Below are 10,817 nucleotides of genomic sequence, written 5' to 3' on the forward strand. Positions count from 1 at the left end.
CAAAAAGGATCACCTCCGGGCTTCCCTGGTGGCGCAGTGGTTCAGAGTCCGCCTGCCGATGCAGGGGACGCGGGTTCGTGCCCCCGGTCCGGGAAGATCCCACATGCCGCGGAGCGGCTGGGCCCGTGAGTCATGGCCGCTGAGCCGGCGCGTCCGGAGCCTGTGCTCCGCAACGGGAGAGGCCACAACAGTGAGAGGCCCGTGTACCGCAAAAAAAAAAAGATCACCTCCTTAAACAATTATTTTTCAGCTGGGGTTTAAAAAAAATCCCTGAGTTTAAAGGTTTATTTTTACTATCAACTAGCATGCACACATTTAAATAATGGGGAATAAATGTAGTTATATTTTCAAATACAAATTAGTTTCATTAAGAGTGAGCCCTCATTTACCACACTTGCTGCTAATCTGAGGCAGACCGTAAAGCTAATTTTAACAACTGCCAACAGCTCATGACAAGCAACCAGAGATGGGGCAATTATACTCAATGATGCTGGATCAGCTGGCAAACTCATTCTTTATTTCTCCACTCAAATCCTATATTTAAAGACTCGAGTGTGTTTATTACATCATTCAGGCACCCAAAGTAGGAACTGATGATCCAAATTAAGAAGTTTTTACATGATAAGAACATCTCTCTCCACCCAGAAATGTAAATGAAAACTTGAAAATCCAATCAGCTGTACGGATGGCATCAAATCTTGATATCCTACAAACTAAGACAGAAACCCAAGGAAAACTAAAACTGACCCATGTAAAGTATTCCTGATTCAATGCCAAGGAAAAGAACAATCTGTATGAAACGGGGTTATATTATGGTGCTACTGTTTTTTAAGTGTCTATGTGTGTATCTGCATATGAAAATCCACATTTTTTTTTTAACTGGCAGGTTAAATAAAGATATTCACAGAACTTTCCTCTGGGTCACGAGTGATGAGAGACATTCTCTTTATGGTTTTCTATATTTTCAAGTTTTCTGTGTTGCATATGCATTACATTTCCTAGTTGAAGACAACAAGATGTATCACAGACAGCCTGCAAGATATCCCTCAATAATCCTCCCTTTCACCAGTGGTCCCCTCCTCTACTGAGCAGGGCTGACCTGTGTAATCAGTAGGATATGTCCCTGGGGGAAGCCCGCTGCCATATTGTAAGAACACTCTGTTAACCCTGTGGAGAAGCCCCCAGGGCAGGGAACTGAGGCCTCCAACCAACAGCCACGATGAACTCAACACTCAAGTGGGAGCATCCCTCAGCTCCAGAACAGCCTTCAGCCTAGCCAGCATCTTGACCACAATCTCGTGAGAGACCCTGAGTCAGAACCACCCAGCTCAGCTGCTTCTGGATTTCTAACTCACAGAAGCCCTGCGAGATAATAAACATTCATTATTATTTTCAGTTGCCAAGTTTGGGGGTAATATGTTACACAGCAAGAGATAAGGCATGGATAAGGATTTAAAAAATGAGACATCTCTGTACCCACTACCCTGAATCAACAAATGCTTATATTTGCTCACATCTTCTGTTTTTGTAGAAATACAACTTTTGGTGTGCAGCCCTCATTCCTGTCCCTTTGTCCCCCGTCTTTCTGTCCCTGGTCCTTATCCTGTACACACTACATATAATACCCAGAACCATACAGGGCAAAGGCTCTGACACTTTTCAGGTCACGGCACCCCCAGTGTCCCTATACGTTTGTTCACAGCACCCCCAGGCTAAAAGCAATACCCACAGCTCGATTTATTAAGTAGTCAGGTCCAAACAAATTGATAATTATGTATAAACAACTTAGCATCCTTTTGAAAGAACAGACTACACAAACTGAAAAAAAAATTTTTCCTGCATCCTTAAATTACCGTAATTACTTACTACTGGGATGTGTGCATCCATTTGGCACCGGGAAACTTCTCAAACCTCAGAATCACACTGGACACCACCACCCTCATCTCCTGTTCAACAATGATCTTCTTAGCAACCACCCCAAATCCAGCTTTGCAAAGATATGACATCATCAAAAGGAAGTGGTAGCCTTTGATGTTGATCCTGTGAACTACCTCGGGCTAGTAATGAGGGTGGCATCCAACATGCAAGTACCACTTGCTGCGGTGCCTTGGGGTGCCTTAGTACAGAATTTGGGAACCTCCAATACAAGGAGGCACGTAGGCTCGAAAAAGTTCCTTAACTGCATCTTCTCCCCGTTAGCTGTCAGATTCACCTCCCAGCCTGACCGCTCTCCAACTCCAACAGACACACCCACGGACCCGTTCCAACATCTTCACCTGGAACTTTCCCAGCACTTCCAGATGAATATGCCCCAAAGAGAACTCAACACCCTGCCCCAAAAGCCTGTTCTTCCTCCTGGGTTTCTTGTGCGTATATGTGTCCTTATGTAGATATCTACAGAGAGAGAAGTTGGGGCAGATTTGTTTTAAAGGTCTTGTCTTTGGACTTGGAGGCTGGCAAGTCCAAAATCTATAGCACAGGCCAGGAGGCCAAAGGCCCAGGGAAAACGTGATGGTGCAGAGCTGAGCCCCAGGCCCATCTGGAGGCAGAACTCCTTCCTCCTCAGGAGACCTCAGTCTTCTAAGTCCTCGGACTAGTTGGATGAGGCCCGCCCATATTAGGGAGGGTGATTCAAATGTTAATCACATCTTTAAAAATACCCCATGGCAACACCTAGACTGCTGTTTGACCAAAAACTGGGTACCCCCGTGGTAGCCAATCTGATACATAAAATTAACCATCACGCCCTCCTTCACTGAGCGCTTAGTAGGTGCAAAGCACTGTTCCAAGTGCTGGGGATACCGAAGTGAAACAGAGACAAAGACAAAACAAAACAAGAACAACCCCGCCCTCGTGGACCTTACTTCCAGGAGCAGACACATAAGAATAATGAATGAAGTTCAAGTTTAAAAGTATGTCACATAGGGCTTCCCTGGTGGTGCAGTGGTTGAGAGTCCGCCTGCCGATGCGGGGGACGCAGGTTCGTGCCCCGGTCCGGGAGGATCCCACATGCCGCGGAGCGGCTGGGCCCGTGAGCCATGGCCACTGGGCCTGCACGTCCGGAGCCTGTGCTCCGCAACGGGAGAGGCCACAACAGTGAGAGGCCCGCGTACCGCAAAAAAAAAAAAGTATGTCATGTAAAGACAAGTAAGGCAGAGAGGGGCATTAGCAAGTACAGGGGAGGGCACAATTTAAAAAAAAACAGCGTGATCAGGGAAGGCCTCCCCCAGAAGGTGACAGGGCGAGCGCTGGGATGAGGGAGCAGGTGGCCACGAGTGCAAACAGGCCGGGAGGTCCTGGACCTGCCCGGGGAGGTGGGGTAGCCTGGGTGGCCGTGGTCAGGATGCTGGCTTTGTCCCCAGTGAGATGGGAGACCTCAGAGGGTTTCGAGCCCCGAGGGAGACATGATCACTCTGACCCTGGGAACAGGGAGACCAGGTGGTGATGAGGTGTGAGCAGAGGTCAAATTCTGGATACGTTTTGAAGGTAGGAAGTGAGATTTCTTAGTGGTTTGGAGACAGGGCATGAGAAAAAGAGGGCATCCGAGACCCCTCTCAGGTTTGTGGCCTGAGCACCTGTAAAGCTGCAGCGACCACCTCCCAAGACAGGCACACCGTGAAAGGAGCAGTTGGGCCAGAGCAGACCGGAGTTTGTCCTGGATGCGTTAACTCCAACCAAGGGGAGGTGGGGTGGGCAGCCGGATGGACCAGTCCACAGCTCAAGGGAGAGAGCTCTGGAGCTTTGGGTACCGCCCCATCTTCCCATGGGACAGCAAACTCCTCGAAGGCAGTTACATCTTCATCCTCAACAACAACTACCCCAATGCCCTGCCCCAAGAGATGCACAGTAACACCTACTCCGTCAACAGACTCCCGGAGAAGGAAAGGTGCCTATTATCTGGAAAAGGATGGGAAGGGCCTTTGGAGTATTTGCCTGTTGCTCTCAAGTTCGCCTTTTTAAAAGCACAGCACAGGGGCTGGTGACGCTCTGGAGCCAGAGTGCCTGGTTAAAGTTCGAGGGTTCCTACTTCCTAGCCGAGTGACGTCAAGGGAGCCACTTAACCTCAGGGTTCTCCACTATAAAATCGGGATGACCGCAGAATCCACTTGCAGGGTGAGGACTAAGTAAGTTAATTTAACAGGACTTAGAAGAGCTCAGGCACCTAGAAATGGCTGTCTAAATGTTAACCATTATTAGTACTATTACTAGTACTACTTGTTATCCATGACAAAGATCCCTGTTAACCTGCTATAATTACACCACACCGAAAGGGTGCTTATAAAGTGTCCCAAGACACTGGAAAAATCCCCAAAGACCTCTCTAAATTAAAGAAGTGTTTAGATGAACAGTCTGATTTCTTGTACTCTGCATTTCCAAAATCTTGTAATACACGATATGGTCACGTTCCATTAACCAGAGTCTGTGATTAACCTAACCTCTTCTCATCTGACTTTAATGGATAAGGTCTATTACCAAAATTTCTCCAAATCTGAGTAATTTGGGAGTTATTCCATAAAACTTGAAGGTTCCTCAGAAGTATTTCCTCGGGGTGAAATACTAATCTGGGACTTCCAACACACACACACACACACACACAACACACACACACACACACACGGAAGCTGATAATCCTTTGCAAAGAATAAATGCTGCCCATCCAGGGGCTCTGCCTATGGAACAACACAATGGGACAGTTTCGTTTTAAAAGCCAAAGAACGCTGTCAGTGAAGTGCAGCTGGCTTCCTGGTTGAAAAAGTGTGGAAACATCCAATACAGCTTCATGAAGTAGCACGAGAGTTGGGGAGCATCAAACAAGCTGAGCAAACATAGCTGATGTTGACTTCCCAGCTCTGGGGGCTCTGGGTTCCCCACTGACCCCCGTGGGCTGGCGCCCCTCTCCTTTGAACCGAGCCTGAGTGTGGACACCCCGTAAAGGGGACGTCCCTCCATCACCATCCTGCACCATCAGACACGACGCTGCGGCCCCTCCGCTGCTCCCGACACCACAGGGGCAGGCCCGACCCAGGAAAACCCCCTAACGAAGCCCCCAGGTACCCCAAAGGATGCCTGCTCCACCTCAGTCTTGGCAGGTAGCCATCACACATAGAATGTGACCTGATTTTCTAGCTCTTTGGTTCTGGCCCCGCTGAGAGCACTTTTTCTTCCTGAATTCAGCCCAGGTAGGGAGTAAGTCTCACAAATGCATATTTAAACGCTGAACTGAATTCTTTGGAGAGCGAGGAAATTAACAGGGCCTCAAGCAGTGGCCATCGCTTGCCCGCTGTACCGATCTTTTCAGAGGACGCATCTTGGTGAAATACACAACGATAATAACGAGAGCCCCTTTGGGGGACCAGGAGAAAAGGGAAACTCAAATTTATGTCAAAAACTGAATGTGAATGGGAGGAAGGATCACACACACACACAAACCTTTTTATAAACATAAAAGAAATGTCTGCCTAAATTTATCTCTTTGTCAGTGAAAAACAGCCTAAGCTTTAGCCAAGAGTGTGGCCAATTCTTAAACTGAAGGACAAAAGAGAAATGCTTAGTACAGAGTAGCCCCATCAAACAGAACTTTCAACCAGGATGAAAATACATCTGCTCTGTCCAATTCGCTCGCCAATAACCACATGTGGCTCTAGGGCTCTTGAAAGGTGGCCGGTGACACTGGAACTGCATTTTAAATTGTATTTCCTTTTAATTCATTGACATTTAAATGTAAATAGCCACATGTAGCCAGTGGCTACTGTAGTGGACAGCCCAGCCACAAGTGAGCTGACAGACAGACGCTCAAACCAAACAGCTGGCCACGTCTTCCTTTCCCTACGATAAAATTACAATCATCACAACAAATCATATCTTAAATTGTCACCAAAATTAGCACCTCTACCCAGGCTCCAGGTGCCCCAAATCTCAGAAAGCCTGAAACAAAAAGAAACAGGCAAAAAACTTAAGAAAGTGATTCCAGTGTGTCATTTGTTCCAACTTCCATCCCCCATCCAGCTTACATTTCTCTTCTACGACGGCTTCGTGTATTTGGAAATCTATGCTTGCAGATGGAATCTGCATTTGCGAAACCAGAAGGTCATAGCCTCTTCCCTTAATGTCCAGGAAACATGAAAATGTGAACTTGGGGCAAGTTCCCTAACTCCCTAAGCTTCAGTTTCCTCAAGGCCAAAGTGCAGATAATAATAGTATTTGCCTCTCACGAGGATTAGATTCAGAGCACGCACGTGACGAGCCTAACTGTGGCTGGCAAAGAATGGGCGCCTGGCAAGGGGTAGCTATAATGATAATTTTGTCAACAGCAATAGTAAAATCTGTAATAAAATAAAAACGGTGCTACTAGAATGGAAGTTTACAGTTGGCAAAGTTTTCCTAACACTTTGAACCTGTTTCACGGGCTATAGTAAAGTGGCCTCTAGTAAAATACGTCTTGGGGTCCTGACATCTGGGACAACGTCCAGACAGGCAGTCACCCAGATGGGCACCATGAGAATTATTCTGTGCCTCTACCCTGCAGCAGGCAATGTACTAGGCTCGCGCATGAAGGGAACAGTCCCCAAACATAGGCCAATGTCTTAAGACTCTGTACCACTTGTCAGCTGACCTCAGTGAGACACCTCAGCGAGATGTCAAAGCTTCATCCTGGGTCTCACATAGGCAGGGAGCTCCGTTCCTACTTCCTATATCAGCCAAGACCAGGTTTGGCTACAGGCCCACAGACGGGGACGAAGGTGCAAGGGGACCTGAGAGGGAACGGCCCATTTTCTCAGCCAGGACAATAAGAGGGGTGTTGACAGGCCATGCTTCTCACTGACAGGCCACATCACTTTAACAGGAAAGCTGTTCTCGCAGCCTTCAAAAAGCCAAATCTGACCTGTCTCACAAAGCAAACACAACCGCTTTCAACAGCCAGTTGCCTCAGCCGGTGAAATCCAACGGGAATCTCCACCAGATTCACAGCAACCAGACCACTACGCCAGAAATCCCCCAGGAGTTTCGAAGCAGAAGTTTAGTGGAATTCTTTGGGGTTTGGGGTTTATTTTTCTTTATATAGAAAGCAGTCGATCTTCTTTCACAAGCAAGGGGACGTTCCCCTATGGAATTCCCTTCTCTGAAGATCTTTAAAAATAAAATATTTGTCTGACTGTCTGCAATAATTTAAGAGTAAACCCATTTACTGGCAGAGTCAGGGATTTCTCTCAGCTCCTCCAGCTATGAACAGCATGGTCCAGACTGTCTCAGATGTTCCAATTACTGGCTCCCTCGGGCCCCAGAAGAACACTGGTCTACCACGCTCTTGACTTTGGGCTAGGAAGATGAGTTGTTGTATCTGGAATCTCACATTTGTATTCTTCGCTGGCGGGAGTGTAACATGGTACAACCATGTTGGGAGAAGGTCGGGCAGCCTCTCATAAGGTTCACATACATCTCTTTTATGACCCAGCAATCCCACTCCATTTACCCACAAGACATGACAACGTATGTCCCTAGGAAGACTTGTATACAAATATTCACAGCAGCTCCATTCACAATACCCCCCAAACCTGGAAATAACTCATGTGTCCATCAACAGGGGAATACATAAACAAACTGCATTATAAACAGATACCGGACTATAACTCAGCAATAAAATAGACCGAATTACTGGTACATAAAACATGGGTGAACCTCAAAAACATGCTGACTGAAAGAAGCTTTACACAATACTGTAAAGTGGAATAAATACTGTAAGTGGAATTCCACTTACATGAAGTTCAGGACCAGGCTAAACTAACTTTGAGTGAGAAACAAAGGGTGAGGGCAGGGACTGACTGGGAATGGGGATGAAGGAACTTTCTGGGGGTGATGGCGACATTACTTGATAGAGATGAGGGTTACACAGGTGTAGGTGTCTGTCGAAACATTATGCAAATGTTACCCTCAAGGTCTGTGCATTTCACTATATGGAGATATGTATGTATGTAAAAATTCACCATATGTATAAATTTTACCTTAAGAAAATCATGAACATATATTGAACTCTAAATAATGAAATGTGTGCTGAAACGTTTAGAGGTGACCTGTACCAATGTCTGTCATTTAATTTAAAATGCATAAAACAATAAGTTGCTGATGGATGGATAGAGGGATGACTAGATGGACGGATGTGTAATAAAGCCAATATTGTAAAATTATAGACTCTAGATACGGGTATTTGGGTGGTCACTGTTTTTGCAACTTTTATATATATATATATATATATAGTTTTGTTTTGTTCTGCGGTACGCGGGCCTCTCACTGTTGTGGCCTCTCCCATTGCGGAGCACAGGCTCTGGACGCGCAGGTTCAGCGGCCATGGCTCACGGGCCCAGCCGCTCCGCAGCATGTGGGATCTTCCCGGACCGGGGCACGAACCCGCGTCCCCTGCATCGGCAGGCGGACTCTCAACCACTGCGTCACCAGGGAAGCCTTTTCTATATTTTTTAAAAGGAGGTGGGTGGGGGAAAGAGTCACAGGGCCCTCTCCCTAGCCCACCAACTTAGAAATTTAGCAAGACACCCATGCCCACCAAGCCATGGGCCCACATAATTTCGATTCTGCTGAAAAGTTAAGACTGGAAGAACACAAGTAGCTTTAGAGGAACTCACATCACTCATGCCAAAGATTTTCTGCCTGTTTCCCTACAGACAAAGCAATTATTTGAATGGAGGCCAAAAATTCCTGCTCAAGAGGGAGAAAAAGAACTCACTGACTCGTATTCCCAATTAATTCTCTTTCAGTTCCTGCACCAAATCTATTAGCTAACGGTACAACACCTCTCTTCCATTTGTCCCACGTCCATGCAGCCAAAAGACAAACAAAGAAAAAGCAACCCAGCGACTTGCTATACAAATGCAGCCAGAGGGGTGTCCTCACAGCTGTCAGGCCAGAAACCCCACTTAAGGCAAAAGAGGATGCAGAGCTCTCTCTGAGGTTAAAGTGATTTCACTGAGGTTAGCACGCACACGCACCAAAGAGCCCCAAACAGCTTGTTGCTTAACCCCTCTGTGGGGTTTGGTGACATCTGGGGTCACTTGAACTTGGTAGGGAATTCAGCTGTTCAGAGGTACAAATTAGGAATCCCTGTGGCCAGGGACACGTGGGGTGCAGGGCAAGCCCTACGCACGGGCCCAGAGGTGGCTCACATTACGCCTGCCTTCCTTCCTGGCAGGGCCTCACTTATCCTGAGATGACACACGATGGCAGGGGCTGGAAGACGCCTCGCCTGACTGCGCCCACCATCTGAAAACAGCTGTACCAATTACAAGAAGGAAACCAGGTTGCTGGAGACCAGGGCAGTCACTCAAACATAGGAACTGGTGCCAGACTTTTTTTTTTTTTTAATACTTTTTTGTTCTTAAACCCCCTAACAAACTCACTGACACCACCCAGCGTCCCTGGGGACCACCCACAACGACACAGGGCAGCCAGGTGCAAGCACCAGGGAGGCAGGGCGCCTGGGTTACTGCACCTTGGCCTCCACGCGGGTCCCGCTGCCAAAGACAGCGGCAGTCTAGGTGAAGGGCATGAGCCCTGGCGCAGGAGGGGGGGTGTGCATGCCTGACAACGGGGCTTCCTGAAATAAAGGCCGCCACCACCCCGCCCTCACCCAGGTCCACCCTGGCGTCCCTTGGGCCTCGGAAAGTGGTGAGGACGAGGGAAGAAACCCCCTTTACAGAAGGGGAGATACCCGTTTTCAGTGACGGGGACTTCCCGCGCCCCGAGGCTCTGAGCCTCCCTTGGCCGCGGCGCTTCCTCTGAACGCGCGGCACGTCTGCTCCCGCCCGTCCAACACCGCTGCCCCGGGAACAAACGCACCTCCCGGGGCGCACGCAGAAGGGCAGCGGGAGTCGCCTCCACCTCAGCCCACCCCGGCCTCGTGCCTTCCTGAACCTGGATTCCTGGGCCAGCTCCCGCCTGATCTTTGCCGAGGACCCCCTGCAGCAGTGTCCTACACCCACCTGTAGCCTCGAAGCTTCCCCTCTGCTTCCTTCCTAGGCGCCCGGAGCATGCGGAGCCCACGACCCTCAACAGACTGCTCTGGGGTGCCTCTCCCCATGGCTCGCCAGGGATGATTTTTTTTCCCCCCAAAAAAAGTTGGCCCAAGACCGCTGCGTCCCATGGATCCTGTCCCCGACCCCATCCAATCCGGGCCGGGGTGCAGGGGACGGGGATGGCCCTCTGGCAGCCCCGGCGCCTGGGAAGCACGCCCAGCCTCGGCAACCTGCAGGGAGGCGCCCCGCCAGGCTCCCCCTGCCCGCCGGCTTCCCGCCCCGCCTGCGCCCGCCTCCATCCCGAATCCTTCAGGCGCCCACCTACCGTTCTGGACTAAGCCGAGGAGAAGGCGCGGGCGCGGGCTCCCGGAGACAGCGTGTTCCGTCCCGGGAGGAAAGTTTGTGCCATACAGAGGAGGCGGCGCGGGGAAGGCGTGGGCGCCAGGGGGTGGGGACGGGGCAGGCGGCGCGGCGTGCTCGTGTGTCCGTCCCTCCTGCGATCCGTGCGTCTGTCCCTCAGCGGAGCCCGCGGCCGCCGCGCTCCCGCTAGCTGCGCCCTGAGCCCGGCGCGCTCCGGCTCCAGCCCCGACGCGCCCCCGTCGCCGCCGCGCGTCCGCCGGCTACACTTCCTCTTCCTCTGAACTCATGTGCAAAATATGCTGCGCTGCGTCTTCGGGGGAGCCGCCGCGGGAGCAGCTGGCCCGCCCCGCGCCCCCTCCGCGCCCCGCGCCCCGCGCCGCCGCCTCAGGCGGCCGGCAACCTGCGCGCTGCACACGGCTTCCCCCAGCCAGTGAC

General features: G+C 50.0%; 1 protein-coding gene across 1 annotated transcript in view; it reads right to left on the bottom strand.

Annotated features, from left to right (window-relative positions):
* RFTN1 (raftlin, lipid raft linker 1) overlaps positions 1-10,590 on the bottom strand; it is a 203,783-nt gene extending 193,193 nt beyond the window's left edge. Inside the window, exon 1 of the mRNA XM_030876368.3 lies at positions 10,348-10,590. The gene's annotated coding sequence lies outside the window, so the exon portion shown is untranslated. The remainder of the gene's footprint in view (positions 1-10,347) is intronic.
* Positions 10,591-10,817: the final 227 nt, after the last annotated feature.

The sequence above is a fragment of the Globicephala melas genome, chromosome 4 (genome assembly GCF_963455315.2).
Source record: "Globicephala melas chromosome 4, mGloMel1.2, whole genome shotgun sequence".
In the NCBI taxonomy this organism is placed as follows: Eukaryota; Metazoa; Chordata; class Mammalia; order Artiodactyla; family Delphinidae; genus Globicephala; species Globicephala melas.